This window comes from Amphibalanus amphitrite, unplaced genomic scaffold, assembly GCF_019059575.1.
Source record: "Amphibalanus amphitrite isolate SeventyFive unplaced genomic scaffold, NRLGWU_Aamphi_draft 000420F_arrow, whole genome shotgun sequence".
Lineage (NCBI taxonomy): Eukaryota > Metazoa > Arthropoda > Thecostraca > Balanomorpha > Balanidae > Amphibalanus > Amphibalanus amphitrite.
The window spans coordinates 3,736-20,794 of NW_024881914.1; the positions used below are offsets into that span (position 1 = coordinate 3,736).

Genomic DNA, 17,059 nt, shown 5'->3' on the forward strand with positions numbered 1-17,059 from the left:
AGCAACTGATATTCCAGGTAAAAATGACCTGCCGTTCCAAGTCAATCAGCCGACAACAGCAAAACACAGAACTTGTCAGCAATCGGCGCCCCCATCACTTCTGGTCCTCCCAAGTCGCCACGTGTCCTTGTCCTCTCACGTGCCCGACCTGCCAATTAGGCTGATTCCATACTAACTGGCCGTCTTGGATTGATTAGAACCACCCCTGGCCATACAAAAACCGCACCTCTGGTTTGATGAACGGTGACGAGCGGGCCTCGCTCCGTGTACAGGAGATTTCTCAAGTCGAGGATGGCTGGGAGCGGCACAACACGTGCGATAACACCTTCCGACCGCGCGCCGGTGTCCGGCGGCCAGCGGTGACGGATGCGAACATCGTGACCGCCTGGCATGATGACAGGTCGAGCTGCCGGCTCGCGGCGTCAGGCATAGGCGTAATTGGCGCGTGGTGTCCGATGGGTTATCGGGAGTGTTGACAGCGGCGGGCTTCATCAGCCTCTGCTGTGTACACGCTTGTCGAGGGTCATCGGTTTTTACCAGGCGTCAGACTTGTGCGTGAAATCCATACAAGGTGGCTACATGACATGTTACGACTGTCAAAAGCTCTGTCGGTAGGCATTCTAGAAGCACATCATTATAAAAGTGTCAATGAGGTGATGTAAAAACGATCTGGTCATACTTGTATCATTGGGCATCATGTTACTGATAATTAGCGCAGTCATAGGTGTGAAAGGTTTTTCATGACACGTTTAAGGTTTTTGTACAGATGGGGTTTGTGCAGACAAACGTGTAACCGGTCCTGGTGGTAGTTCCAGGGAACTTCGCTGAATAATGCCACTTTTTGTTAGGCAGTATACTCTAAAGATCAGCAGCACATTTCATCAAACTTCTACCTTAATAACATTTGAAGATAAAATGCTTACCATTGTGTTGTTTTTTTCATGACAATGACAGCCGTGATAACAGCACACAGGCACAAATACTTGAGGTCAAAACGACAGGACATTTATAGCTGTCAAAACTGACCCCCGATTTAGACAGGCTTATTATCGCTTGGACTATCAAAATATCAGTGAATGTTTTAACCAGTGAGGTTGTACTTAGCTTTGCAAAACAGTTGATAGTTAAAAAAGCAACAAGAGGTTGTGGTCTAATGTAAATATAAGTTTTTTAGCAGAACATCGCCTTTCGGAAATCAGTTTGTGATTATAACTCTTTCCGGCTATCCTGAACGCAAAATTAAAATAGCTTTACAGCATGAGCCGTTGTGTTTTGTCAGAACTTAAAATTTAACTTATAAAAATGAATTTCACATTAGAAATAGCCGTTTTCATGACGGGCTTTCTGGCAAATGCACCTATTTTGACACCGATTACGAAATCTGCACCAAATGGCAAATTTCTTTCAACAAATATTTTCATATCATGAATTTATTTCAGTGTTTTAATCGAAAAATAATGTCTGATAATTTGAAAAAATGAGCATAGGTATAAGCATGTGTGGAACCCAAATTGATAACTTTTAAGAAGCACAACGAACCTAATTTTAATTTTACCAGATCTGCACCAAATCTGCACTTAATCTGCACCTACTCTGACCAATTGTGTATCAGATGGCCGTCGTGAAAACGGCTAATATTTCATGAAAGATAAATAATACTTATAGGTCTTCCGTTGGATTCCAATCTGTTTCCAATTGCCAAAATTAAATATTGCCATTACGATTACAGAAATATGAGAGGAAATTGAACTCACAACTTAATTTTGATGCAATCCCGATAGGTGATCGGCATGAGTGATGCTCGCGAATGGCTAAAGAGCGCGCAGATATGGGCGTTGCAAATGTCACCGTTTCTCTAATAGCTGAAATCGTGCACGACCACCGTCAGCCCCTCCCAGTGCCTCACTCCCCCTATTGCCCGTAACTGACCACTGTCTCAGCAGAACGACGCCTATTTCTCCACCACTCTCCCCATAACTCTCTCCACAGTGTGGCACCCCAGAGTCTGCCACCGACGCTGAACCTCCACACAAACTCCCCACAGAGAGCTCCTAGTGGGCCCCAAATCACGCGGCCGGTGTCAGCGGCGTCTCAAGAGCGCCATAATACCCTTTGTTGCCATCATTGCGCGCGGACTGCGTCGGCGCGGCGGCGGGTGGCGCGAGGGCGGCGCGGGGCGGTCAGGGGCGCGCCGGGGCGGGCGGGGTTTTGTGTGGGAGGCTCCCCGGCACCCCCAGTGGGCGCCGACCGCTTTGTGAGCCGCTGACGCGACGAGGAATGGGTGGCCGCGCCGCTTTCAGTCGCTGCCAGATGGCCGCACCGGGACCGTCGCAGTCGCGCCGCCGCTACTGAATACGCCGAGAACGGTCACTTTGTGACGCGCCTGCTGCGTCTTTGGCGACCCCGACCCACCGCGCGAGTCAGAGTCATCTGCGGCTGGGGGGGGGAGGGGGGGGCGACACGATGACTCATCTCTTATATGTCCTTCCCGACCGAGCGGAAAGCATGAAACAAGCATTTGGCAAGTATCGTTATGGACTCGTGCATAATGATTGATCGTGATTGATCGGGGTGGGCTTTGCAATTTTCTTACTGCTGATCCCCACGTCAAGGCGTAAGGTAAGCGAAATTAGACGAGTCTTTTAGAAATTGAAAAACTTTTTTGAGCAATAATGTCCTATAACCGCCCCCCCCCCCCCCAGCAGCGCTCCAAACCACTTGTGGATTCGCCAATGGATGAGCAGATCATAATAAACAACAAAGCATAAATATAAATCCCTTTCAAAGTTTCTTTATTGTGCATGAGGCTTATTGAGCCTTGTTTTAATCGCACACCTCATCTTGATTCGGTAAAAAGAAGCTTTTGAAGAAGAAGAAAAAATGACAGAGGCGAAAGCATATAGATTTGGTGGCATGATACGATATTGATGAATGATGACATCAGCTCGACAACTTAAATTTTCTTGAACAACAGAATTATAAATATTCCAAGACCTCGATGCCGGTTTTTTGTCATCACAGGCGCATTTTTGTGTGTCAGCATGTCATGAAGCATGCAGCCACGGGTTCCATTGCATAACACTTCATGAAATTCGCTGAGGGAAGGGGGTAACGGGCACCAAAACGTAGCAGAGCGTGGTTTCGATCCACGGACCTCTGGGTTATGGGCCCAGCACGCTTCCACTGCGCCACTCTGCTGTACGAAGTGTTCGACAATGTCGGTGTAGACATCAGTTGAACCAATCACACTCTGCGGACAGCTTAGGGCTGATTGCGAATTGCACAATCTCTGCCCATGACGCCGAGCGACTCATTGTTTCGTCATTCTGTGCCATCCGTGACCGGTGCGCACGCGCGCGAGCGACGCGTGCTGACGGCGCGACGGTGCTACCACCTACAGTGACGGTCCGCCGACGTGGGCACTGAGCAGCTTGAGCTCGACCGGGTCGGGCGATGCTTCTCGACGAGATAAAGCATTACTCAATGCTCAACTTAATCTCATGTACGCACGGCTGATGTGATGACACAAGTAACAGATTGTGGGGAGGTGCCCAGTACTTCGTCCATTCTGTAGAAACTGAATTTGCCATTAAATTCACCACAGTCGTTCGATTTAAGCGATTAAACGACATAGATGCAGGGTTGTATACCAATCAAGTCGATTGAATTGATTGATTTGTTTCAACGCGTATTTTGAGTTGATTGGATTGAGTCGATTGACTTTTCGAGATGACTGGTTGACTGACTCGTTTGACTTTAGCGACTGGTTGACTGATTTGATTCCCGAAAATTAGAGTGACTCGTATGATTGAGTCGATTGAATGGAAAGTTCAAATAAGTTTTAGTTGACGAAAAATAATGACACCAATTGATGACAACAAAGACCACAAAACTACACTGAAAACTGCTTGTAATCACAACTTCAATATGGGGTAGATGGCCAAATAAAGAACAGGGCCTAAACATGAACAGCCAACTTTGACTTTCAACTGCAATAACTGCTCCAATCCTGGTGATAGAACCTGGCGATGCACCTACCTACCTTTCTGCACTCAGCAGGAAACGTTTTTTCCTGATAAAGTGATAAAGTGCAATGATAAAGTGCAAGGCCCTATAAACTAATAAGGTGTGAATCAGGGATGCGGAGCCGGAGCCGGAGTCGGAGCCGGAGCCGCCGGAGCCGGCATATTTTTCCCGGAGCCGGAGCCGGAGCCGGAGCCGTGAAACAATATAGCCCGGAGCCGGAGCCGGAGCCGGAGCCGCCAAAAAAGGGGGCGACTCCGGCTCCTTTTTATTTTTTGAAGAGGAAAAAAATAATTGACCTAGTTCGGTTTGACAGTACAAGGCAGTAAAACATATGGTACTTTACTTACGTCATGGGCCATCAAGTGAATGAAAAAAGCCGAATATCCCCAGTATCCCACAGTACGCAATCAACTTCTTGTCTGCTCCTCCCCCCCCCCCCCACGTCTACTGCATCCCCAGAGCATGAGGACCGGTCATCAGGTGACGGCCATTGTTTTCAAGCCAGTGCAGTGGACTGCGACTCCCAGCACCGTCTCTTAACTCTCCCCCCACCCCACCCCCACTCCCACCCCCAATGCAGCCGAGACTGGTGTCAGCTTACGATGGTTCAGTGAACTCCAATTCGCGGCGACTGCGTTTCCAATGCCATCGCTTCCTAGTTCTTTGTTCTGCCAGTTCTCTCCGAGGTGCGTTTGCGCGGGGACGCGGTGAGCCGGTCATGGCAAAGAGTAACGCGTAAAACCAATCCAATTTTTCTTCCACCCGTATTTAATTGATTGCATAGGGGATGTACTGAGTCGGAGCCGGAGCCGCCGGAGCCGGAGCCGCCGGAGCCGGACCATTTTACTCGGAGCCGGAGCCGGAGCCGGAGCCGCCACAACATTTCACCCGGAGCCGGAGCCGGAGCCGGAGCCGATTTTTTTCTCCGGAGCCGGAGCCGGAGCCGGAGCCGTCTGAAATTTCCACGGCTCCGCATCCCTGGTGTGAATTGTGATTAATCAATAATTCACATCTCCACATCTCCTCAGAAACAACCCACTGAACTCTATAAATATCTGAAACCCCTACAACACTGAACTCCCACTCCCTACCCAACAATAACTGAAACAAAAGCGCTGTTTTCGTCTCGCTAATTACGTTTACGTTCCCTAATAGCTAATTTGCTGCATTGTTTAATTTGCAGCAGAACGTTTGTTGATCCTTTTCTCCTGAGAGCCTAAGCATAACATATTTAATATACCTATTTCATTTTACCGAATATTATTAAGTGGTTTTATTTCAATTGAAATAATAATTAAACCGAAATTGGTGTTGTACAACCGATTTATTTTATGATGATCTACCATACTACATGATAATCAATGACGTCATCTTACCAAAAAATCAAAAGACATAGTATAAGGATTTATAAAAGCTTAGCATACTCATTGGCAAAACCAAAAATTATTTATATACACTCAACGCCTATACACTGTGGGCAAAACGTTTTCTTTGTTTCGCAGTGGCGGAATGCTGTTAGGAGGAGAATGTAGTGACTAGTGAGGTGGTCCAGTATCTTGCAATTTATCAACTTTATTTCATAAATGTACCAGATTTATCTCAGGCTATAATTATATTAATAAGGAAAGGAAGGAATGATTGACCTACCTCACAGGTACCTATCTACCTTCGTTGGTACTGTTGGTAGCCAGTGACACATCTAGGCAGGTAAGTAGGTATGTACCTACCTGCTTTCCTGCTGTCTTCATAAAGCATACCTAATGAAGTTGTCAAATTTGTAGCACATTTTCAACACTTTCATATGGTGTCAGTGTGGTATGAAACCTAGCTAGGTTCATTATGTTCAGGATTCATTTCAGAAGAGCTCCGCATAACTCACCTTAGAAACAGACAGGGGCTTTACATGGAGTAGATAGCCTGGTGACTTAGCTGGAATATGGCCAAAATTAAATTGACAACTTTTAGGTGAAAGGTGGTGATTTGAGTTAAGGTGCGAGTCAACTACTGGGTTATTTTGCACCCATTAAATGAAACTTCTGCTCCAATTCTACCCATTGAACCTCAATATCATATCCACCTGTCAATCAGTAGGTATCCTTCCTTATTACATAGAAACTTTGAATGGCATGGCAATTTATAATTTTAAATGACAATATTTTTTATGTTTCTTCTGTAGGTAGGTAGGTAGGTAGGTACACCAGACTGCTATGGACACTTTTCCAAGTTGGTGGGGCAAAAAACCTAATGTATGTCTTGGTTTGAGTCGTTTGATTGAGTTGATTGATTCCTTTCATTGTCGCGTTTGAGTCGATTGAATCAATTCCCGAAAACTGCTCTGACTTGATTGATTTGATTGGTTTCCCAAATTTGTCGTGATTGAATTGATTGCTATTGATTGAGTCGTATACAACCCTGCATAGATGGTACTTAAACGTTTATTTTTCTTGCCTATTATGGTCTCATTTGTTACTTTGACGGTCCATTGGCGGATCCTAAAAGATGGCATTTAACGCTAAGGGGTGCTTGCTGCCCAAATGATATTCAACTTCTAAACTTCCAAACTTTGATAACTAAACTTCTAAACTTTGCATTCCTTATGAGTTGCTGTACGATTCTGTGCCGGCTGCTTAGATGTAGGCAGCCGGATAAGTGTCACGTGAATATGTCACGTTCTGTGTTATTTGTGTTGTGTGTGATAGTGAGTGAAAAATACAGATTAGCATCACGCCACATGGTGTCAGAAGTGGGGTATCTTATTTGTAAATATTTTGTATTTTTTCACATAGACCTGAAATGATTAACTTTCGATTGGAACAAAATATCTGATATACTTTCATGCAATCACTGCTATGGCCAACTTGCCTCTGCCAGGTCCGTTAAAACTGAGACAAAACCACGATAATTTAGACACAACATGGAAGCTGTGGCATCGACAGTGGAAAAACTACTCCATTGCCACAGGTTTACAAGAGAAGCCAGATGAGGTACAGGTTGCCACATTCCTGACGTGCATCGGTCCGGAGGCTCTGCTGATATTGGATGGTCTGTGCACAAGTGAAGAAGAACAGGCATCCGTGTCTTCGGTCGTAGCAAAGTTCCAAGCCTACTGCGTGGTCAAACCAAACGAAACGTACGAACGGTACAAGTTTAACATACGTAAGCAAGAAAACCAGGAGAAGGTAGACGAATACGTTACAAGCCTGAGACAACTAGCAAAAACATGCAACTTTGGATCCCTGGAGGAAAGTCTAATCCGAGACCGGGTGATTATCGGTATACAAGACGACAACGTCAGACGAAGGCTTCTACAAGAAAATGAGTTGACATTGAACCAAGCGATGCAGACCATAAGAGCTCATGAGACAGCATCTGATCAGATGAAGGCGATGACTCAGAAGACTCAGCAAGAGACACAACCTTGCTTCACACCAAGTGCCGACCTTCATGCAGTACATGGTAGAGGAAGAGGTCAACAACGGAGAATAGCTCCAACCATTGGATGGTGCAAATACTGTGGCACAAAACACACGTTCAAAAAAGAACAGTGCCCAGCCTGGGGAAAGACCTGTCAGATCTGTGGTCGCCTGAACCATGTCGCCGCAAAGTGTAGACGAGCCCGTGTAGAGATGTTGGACATGGCTGACTCATACGTACCGAATGGTATGGAGTGCGATGAACCAAGCTCTGCACAAGAAACACACCTTAACTCATTTGGTGTCGAGATTCAAACAGCAACTCAACAGGGAGAGCAAACTAATCTGTTAGAAGAGACGAGTCACATTCTGCATGTGAGCACCGGTGCAATGTCACAGCCACGGAGCGGCAAGATACATGCTCACTTGATGATAGGCAACAATCATATTGAGCGGTTTCAGCTCGACACTGGAGCCGGTGTCAATGTGATACCCCAGCACGTCTACAAGAAGGCATGCGATGACCCCCTCCTAAAGAAGCTTCAGCCATGTCAGATGTCGCTTGTCATGTACAATGGATCGACCAGTGCGGTGAAGGGGCGATGCAAACTGACGGTGACGAACCCCATGACGATGAAGGAGTATCAGGTGGAATTCTTTGTAGTACCACAAGACTATACTCCATTATTAGGGGTCAGTGCTGTACAGGACTTGGAACTCATCAATGTCAACCACGCCAACATCATGACCGTGCATCAAGCCAATAACGTGACCACGGGAGGAGCCGCCGGAGAAAAAGAGGCACTCGTCGCCGAATACAAGGATGTTTTCATCGGGACAGGCCGATTCCGAGAGAAACTGAAGCTTGAAGTAGTTCCAGAGGCTAAACAGCATCAGGCGGCGACGAGGTCAGTTCCAGTGGCACTGGAAGACAGCCTCAAACAGGAGCTGGATCGTCTTACCAGTGAAGGCATCATCACACCTGTGGAAGTGCCCACTGACTGGGTGTCTGCCTTAGTCGTAGTGAAGAAGCCGAATGGCAGCCTTCGACTCTGCTTGGATCCCAAACCGCTGAACAAAGAGCTGAAAAGAAACAAGTATCCGATTCCGACAGTTGATGACCTGACGTGCCGACTGGAGAAGGCAAAGGTGTTCACTGTTTGCGACGCAAAAAACGGATATTGGCACGTCGAACTCGAAGAAGAAAGTAGCTTCTTGACTACATTTGGAACACCCTGGGGACGGTATAGATGGAACCGCCTACCATTTGGTATAGCCGTGGCATCAGAAGAATTTCAAAGAAGGCTAAACCAAGAGCTAGAAGGTCTAGATGGCATAAAGGCTATTGCCGACGACATTCTGATCTACGGGGAAGGCGACACATACGAAGAGGCTGTCACAGATCATGACAGGAAACTGAAAGCTCTACTAGAAAGATGTAGAGAAAGAGGTATAAGATTGAACATGAACAAGATGAAGCTGAAACAAAAACAAGTAGCCTACATGGGTCACCTATTCACGGATCGAGGTCTACAAGTTGACCCAGAGAAGACGCGTGCTATCCAATCCATGCCAGCCCCTAAAGATAAGAAAGGTGTGCAGAGGCTGCTGGGAATGGTCAACTATCTTCAAAAGTTTTCCCCAAACCTGTCGACAGTAGCAGCACCACTCCGTCAGCTTCTGAAGGATGATGCACCTTTCCTTTTTGACGACTGCATCCACGGCGAGGCTCTACGAGCCATAAAGAAGCTGATCGTCGAGGCACCTGTTCTGAAATACTTCAGTACCAAAGACGAGACTAGTCTCCAGGTGGACGCGTCTCAAGAGGGGCTTGGTGCGTGTCTAATGCAATGCGGTCAGCCAGTCGCCTATGCCTCTCGAACGCTCACCAACGCTGAAAGACACTATGCCCAAATCGAAAAAGAAATGCTCGCGATTGTCTACGGACTGAACAAGTTCGAACGGTACACCTTGGGAAGAGAGGTGACAATACAGTCGGACCACAAGCCATTGGAACAGATCCAGCTCAAAAGCCTCGCTGAAACACCGAAACGCTTGCAACGGATGATGCTAGCGGTGCAGAAATTCGACTTCCATATAGAGTACAAAAGGGGAGTTGACATGCATCTAGCCGATACACTTAGCAGAGCTCAGCTCCCGGATACGAACACGGAACATCTGGATGAAATATACTATGCTTCACTTGGAAGATGCCAAGAAGAAGCTAACATAGAACAACTGGAGATAGAAGACTACCTGCCGATATCTGACAAAACGGCTATTTTCCTGAGAACAGAGTCAGAAAACGACATGGAAGCATGCACACTCGCAGAACTCATCAGCAAAGGATGGCCAAAACATAAAAGTGATGTACCGATGGAAGCACGCAGGTATTTCGATCTCAGGAGCACGTTATCTGTCAACAAGGGAGTAATATTTAAAGGTGATCGAATTTTCGTACCTGTCAGCGCAAGGCGCTACATGCTGGAACGCGTGCACTTGTCGCATGCTGGAGTGCAAACGTGCATGCGTAGAGCAAGAGAAGCCCTGTACTGGCCAAACATGAACGAAGACATAAAAGACTATGCCTCCAAATGTACAGCATGTGCGGCTTATCAGCCAGCCCAACAGAAAGAGACACTCATATCCTACAAAGTACCAGCAAGACCATGGGAGAGGATCGGCTGTGACCTCATGGAGTTTGCAGGCTGGTCATATCTAGTCACTGTAGATTACTATTCCGACTTCATAGAATGCGACAGAGTGCACAACAAGACCACGAAAGAAATCATCAGACTGCTAAAAGGACATATGGCACGCTATGGTATTCCAATGGAGCTCGTCAGCGACAATGGCCCTCCCTTCAACTCAAGGGATTTCAGGGAGTTCGCTGAGATGTACGAATTCAAACACACGACGAGTTCTCCCGGATATCCACAGTCTAACGGAAAGGCTGAAAACGCGGTGAAGCAAATGAAGAGAATGATGACAAGAACATGCGAGACAAAATCAGATCCATATCTAGCATTACTAGAAATGCGAAACCTACCGTCAGAAAATGTCGGCAGTTCCCCGGCGCAACGACTCATGGGACGGCGTACTCGAACTATGCTACCCATCCATGGAAAACTGCTCAATCCCGAAGTACCGCTTGGTGCAGAAAGGCGCCTTCAGGAAAGAAAAGAAAAGCAGCAGAAATATTATAATTTATAACAGAACTGCAAAAGATCTCCCTCCCATGCAGACCAGCACGCCGGTGCTGATGGCACCGAGACCCGGCCAGAAAAAATGGAGACCCGCCGTAGTTGTAAGTCGAGACAGCAACCGATCCTATGCAGTCAAAACAGAGGATGGACGAGTGTACCGAAGAAATCGACGTCATCTGCGGAAGTACAGCCCCTGTCAGGACACAACGGACTCGACAAAGAGAACAGAAACCAGCGACGGAAGCTTGTACCTAAGAGTGCCACCACGCCAAGAGGCAGCAGCACCACCTCAGGTTTCCCGGAGAGGACCGGAACCTCAGATCACTGGGAACCAGAGATCTCGGTCACCGTATATGCTGAGGAGTAGGTCACATCAGAAATGAAAAACGGAGGATGTGCCGGCTGCTTAGATGTAGGCAGCCGGATAAGTGTCACGTGAATATGTCACGTTCTGTGTTATTTGTGTTGTGTGTGATAGTGAGTGAAAAATACAGATTAGCATCACGCCACAGATTCAAACCAAACTTATCCATTGTGATTGAAAACTGCTAGCTTCTCCTTCTTTGAGAGGAAAGCGTCACAATTTCGTCAATTTTGGATCCTGCGGTCGGGGGAAATGCCCATATGCTGCCCGTTTACATCCACCAGTCACACTGTAATGAATAGTAGCAACTCGAGCCGTACATGACACAAGGCATAAAAGCCAAACCTATGCGTCAAAATTCACGTTAAGACGGATGGAACGAGCGTCTCTGATCGACCAATCTTTTAAAGAATGACCCTACCCTGCTCTCCGACCAAACTGACGCTTACATTCCTCCTGAAAGTCTCTCACTGCAGCCGGACTCGTCCGAAAACATTCCAATAATAGAGCACGCTCGCAATGGCCAAGAAATAGCCGAAACCAATCCAGCTCACTGAATGTGTTTATCCACGTGTGATCATCTCCTACCTCTCCGACCCGAAGCGAATGCAATAATTCTCTGGGCATTTGCACGGTCGCCGTAAACTCGGTGTAGCTCGGACGCCCTATTCTTGAAAGTCACCCAAGTGGAGCTGTATGCGGCGTCCCTGCTAGCTCGAGCGGCGAGTTTTGCCTCCAGGAACTCGTCTCTGCACCCAGGTGGCAGTCCGAACACAACCGCGGCGCGCTTTTTTTGAGATTTTGCTCGGAAAATCTCCGTCCCAAAATCACGTGTGACGAAATGACGCGGGCTCCGCCAAAGGCGCCGCACTAACACTGAATAGTAAATGGGATAATGAAAGGGACGCTTAGGTCGTTACGAGAGGGCCGCACCAAAAAGGCGGCCAAAATGGATAAAGGGTGTTATTGAAACCACACGAAGAAACGCACCCCAACCCGAGCCACCGACAATGGGCACGGCGTATTGTGCGCTCTGCCCCTTTGTAAAACATTCAGCCTCAATTTGATACACTTAAGCCTCCGTGAAGCACATTAAACCCTCTTAGTATTGGAAAATACTCGCGGAGAAAGAGCTTTGTGCCGCCTCGTCGACGCTGAAAGCGGCGCGCCGCGTCAGAATGGCCGCGGCGATCGGTTTTGCGCGCAGCTTTGATGATTTTCGCGGCGATGCGACACAGATGTTGGTCGCGGTGCGGCTCGGCCGACGCGCTCGTTTACCGTGCCGCAGCAAAGGATTGTTATCGTCATCGGTGATTTGTGTGGTGAAGACGAATGAGAGGGCACACGGCGAGTGGGCGAGCACCTGGCCAACGCCGATTGGCTGCACGGTGGTCACGTGACCAGGGTGGCACAGGTTGGCGTAGTGGGGATCAATCGGCACGCTCCATTGAAATGGCAATATAAGACGGCCTTTTGAGAGGGTGTTTGGGTAAACGCGCCGCATGGCTGTGTCATGGGGTGTTGGTTGATCCAGAGGCCTGATTTGTGTGGTTTTGGTTGCGCTATTTATGGTAACCGGACCTGGCAGCTATGGGTGTAGCTGGCAGGAGAGAAAATCTTTTTTAAAGAAAACCTTTCCCTCGAGATGTAAAAAATATTTTCATTATGAAGTTACCGTCTACCGAGTACCCATAATGACATCATTGTAAGGGGGCATCATAGGCCATAATCATGCTATTAGTTTTCTGAAAATGAGCCAAATGTTCCCATTTATTACATTATAGGCAAAATGCACCAAATTTAGACAAATTCTACTTCATTTTTGACTATAGGCTAAGCAGAGTGGCGCAGTGGAAGCGTGCTGGGCCCATAACCCAGAGGTCCGTGGATCGAAACCACGCTCTGCTATACGTGCTCACCGTTGCGCGTACCTTTTACCGGCTTAATGGCTCTCGATTTGATCGTGATGATATCGTGCTCCTCAGCACAACCAGACTGATAAACCGATCTCAATATTATTTACTTCCTTCATTTTCCTAACAGTCGACGTTCGCTCCTCGTCCAGTCCAACACTGCTTAGTGTTAAGCAGCCAGTGACTGCCATTGTAATGACCGATTGGATTGCAATGTATTTGAGAACATCAAAAACCGGAAGAACACTTAAAAATGCCACTTTCGCTGACGATGCCTCTCTTTCTCCGATATCCGTGTTCCGGTCACCAAGAATGTTTTCCATATCCCTGCACGTATCCCGTATGTTCCGCCCCAGCGATAACCCCAGGCGACGGCGGGGGACCAACTCCTGCGGCGGCGCGGGTCCAAAGACGACCAACACTGGAAACGGAGGATCAAATTCGGTCGGACCCATGGCCCAAATACCGCGGCGGGCGCCGCTGCACACCGTCGAGCGCGTCAAACATCGTCGTCACCGCGCAGAACAACGCCACCGCGGCGCAACGCGACACCCTGGGACCCAGCGACGGCGGGCGGCAGCGGGGGCGGGGGCGGGGGCGGCGGCCGTCTGTGACGGCTGGCGGCAGGCGCCGAGCACGCTCCCACGGTCGGAGAGCACGTGTGCGCAGCGCGAGACCGAGGGAGCCGCCACCCGCCGCGGGATGACACTGACGGATGACGCCTCCAGGCGGCGGCGCGATGACGCCGGCGGCGGCGCGATGGTCTGATGACAGGGCCAGCGGCGGTGCCGGAGGAACGCGCGGGAGCCGCCGAGGATCGCGGCGGCTGACAGCCGGCGTATGGACCGTGAGAAACAGCCCCAGGGGTGGGCGGCTCAGGCTCCCGCCGAGACGGAGGGCCGGGCAGACGTGTTATGTCACAGAGCGGCGTGTGAGTTCTCAGAGCGGCATGTCGCCCCGCCTCTCAGTTGCTAGGGTGAATGGGGTCGACCTCATGCCAACGTCAGGCCCCAAAAAGACGAAGTTTTTATTTCAGGCTAGGGTTTTTTTTAGTTGCTTTCAGTGTAATCATTCATACAGAAGTTTCATTCGGACACTGAATGATGCTTTTAACTTCTAATATTTTCACCACAGTGTAGGCCGAGACTAAAACGAAACAATAATTTGCAGATCATTTTGCTAAACTCCGAAGTGGCTGTGACTCATATTTACCAGCTGCATTTCCTTTCATTTTGAATTCATTTCGACTGGTCTCTAATTGTCACTATCAAATTTCTAGGACGAATTTCCACAGCTTGGTCGTGTGGTAACCACGTGTGTCGCCGGCCGGCACGGGAGTTCCCGGCGCAGACCGATTCGCGCGCCGACTTGTGACGTCGCTACCCCGCCCCGGCGCTGGGGAGGCGGCCCAGGACGTGTCTGTTCGTGAACTTTGTCCCATCACGATGCGACCGCGTGGCTGCGGCCGGCGCTGCCGCAGTGCGTCGGCCAGTGACCAATCCGCGCTCTGCTGTGGGGCTGTTCACCACATATCAGTGACTGGATTTTACGTTAATCAGAAATGGAAAATATCAACCTGGTGCGTGTTCCAAAAATTCAATCAGTTCGATCCAAACGGCCCCAAGTAAAATAATTAATTTAAGAGCGGGTTGTTATATTTAAATTACCAAAACGAAGGCAAAAACCAAAACAGCGAATCAGACAATGGAGCGACGAAGAGACGAGAATGAAATCCAAGTTGGCCAAATATGCCCTGCCTAATCTAAGTTATAAATCCCGGACAGAACGGGCCAAATCGCGGAGCCAGACGTGACGCGTCTGCTCGGGTCAAGAGCTCGGCCTAGAAGTCCCGGGGTAGCGCGCGGCCCGACGCAGCGGGCCGGGTCCAGACATGCGCAGAAGCACTCGGACACCACGTGGCTGCCGATCGGAGCGCGGATTGGTCACTGGCCGACGCACTGCGGCAGCGCCGGCCGCAGCCACGCGGTCGCATCGTGATGGGACAAAGTTCACGAACAGACACGTCCTGGGCCGCCTCCCCAGCGCCGGGGCGGGGTAGCGACGTCACAAGTCGGCGCGCGAATCGGTCTGCGCCGGGAACTCCCGTGCCGGCCGGCGACACACGTGGTTACCACAGTACTCACCGCCTCAGCGCGGAGCGCATACACGATAAGCCAAAACAATCACTTTTCACATCACTCGGTGCGCGACGCGATCGACACTTCACTGCGCGACGCAATAATCACTACACGGTACGGCGCAACGCAATTGTCACTGCACGGTCCTGCGCGACGCAAGAATCACTACACCGCGCGATGCAGTTACCACTTCACTGTCGGCGCCACGCGATCAGGATCGTCCTCGAACGCACGTACGCGGGCGCACTCAAAAGTATCGGAAGTCCGGTTGCGGCCGGAACTGCACGCGGCGGCCGCTGCGGGTGTGCACCGGCGCAGCCGCGGACGGCTTGTCGTCCTTGGCCGGCGATGCGGAAGACGTCACTCCAGGTTTTGAAGTCCTCTTGCTGGACGGTCTTGTAGTCGTCGGCGTCTGTGTCGGCTCGTCGGGCGCCCCAGTGGCGAGGGGCCCGAGCGAGGTCGACGGTGACGGCTGCTGCTCCGGAGCCGCAGGCTCGGTACTGCTCGGACCAAGCGTGTCCTCAGGTGGCGGCATGTGTGCCGGTTTGAGTCTGTCGACGCTTACAGTGTCGTGGGCGCCAGTCGGCAGCTCCAACGTGAACACTTTAGGGCTGCGTCTGATGACTCGCATGGGGCCGCGGTACGGGGACTCCAGAGAGTGCCGCACGCGGTCAACGCGTACCCACACGTGTGTGCATGTCATGAGATCGGGTGGCACATGTGTCGGTGGTGTGCGGGCGTGGTTCGAGCCCTGTGAGAGTGTGACGAAATCGATTTCTGACATACGCTTTGCCAGTTCTTGGACGTACTTTGTCCCGACGGGGACCTTCTCGACGGCGCAGCGGGGAAACAGCACCTGTGCGCCTGTGACGGCAGTGAATGCCGAAAACCCCGACTCTGCTGGCATGGCTCTCAAACCTAGCAAAACGACGGGTAACGCGCGCAGCCACTCTTGCCTGCGCGCCCGGATGGCGGCTTTGAGCGTTCGGTGGACTCTTTCCACCATCCCATTACATGTCGGATGATAAGCAGTGGTTCGGAGGCGATGAAAACCTATCATTGAAGACAAGTGCGCAAACAGTTCTGATTCGAATTGGGAACCGCGGTCCGTGACTACATGCAGTGGCACTCCGAACCGGGACACCCAAGTGTCGAGGAAAGCAGAGGCTACACTTTCCGCGGTGATCGAGACCAACGGCACGGCCTCGACCCAACGCGTGGCGCGATCGATGCATGTCAACAAATAACGAAATGGCGCGGTGAAGGGGTGCCCGTGGGGTACTGACGGGGGCAGCGGCCCGACTATGTCTATATGTACAGTTTCGAACCGCTGTGAGGGCACGTCAAACCGACCGGGCGGAGAACGAGTGTGCCTGTGCACCTTGGCTTCCTGGCATGCTTCACACTCCTTCACCCATCGCGCAATGTCACGGCGCATATCATGCCAGAAATAGCGAGAGCTGATGAGACGGGTGGTGCCTTTCCTACCCGGGTGTGACAGGCCGTGGAAACGATCAAACACGGCGCGCCTGCACGCCTCTGGTACGTACGGGCGTGGATGTGGTCCAGAGTTTTCACACAGGACTGTGATGTCGCCAGACAGTGTTACTGGCTCCAATCGGGAGGTGTCCTGCGGGTTTGAGCGCGATCCTGGACCTGACTCGGAATCCTGGTGCTCTGAATCGGCACTGTCGACGTCTCTCTCCTTTTCCTGCTTCTGAGCCGCCGCGATAAAATGGAGGTCACATGCATCGAGGGACACTGCATTCACCGGGCGACTGAGACAGTCCGCCACCACGTTGTCACTGCCACGGATGTACGAGACCTCAGTGATGTATTCCGTGACGACACACCAGTGGCGCTGTTGGCGGTCAGACTTAGCCGTGTGCGGGCTGTGAAAAGCGCGCACGAGTGGCTTGTGGTCTGTTCGCAGGGTAACGTGGCGGCCTTCGATCATGTCACGAAAATGGAGTGTTGCCAGATAAGCCGCGAGTAGCTC

At 50.2% G+C, this 17,059-nt stretch overlaps 2 non-coding genes across 2 annotated transcripts; one reads left to right on the top strand and one right to left on the bottom strand.

Annotated features, from left to right (window-relative positions):
- Positions 1-3,126: 3,126 nt before the first annotated feature.
- On the bottom strand, positions 3,127-3,198 carry Trnam-cau. Its single transcript has one exon. It is a non-coding gene; the product is annotated as a tRNA-Met (tRNA).
- Positions 3,199-12,845: 9,647 nt separating this feature from the next.
- Trnam-cau lies at positions 12,846-12,917 on the top strand. Its single transcript has one exon. It is a non-coding gene; the product is annotated as a tRNA-Met (tRNA).
- The last annotated feature ends 4,142 nt before the right edge of the window (positions 12,918-17,059 follow it).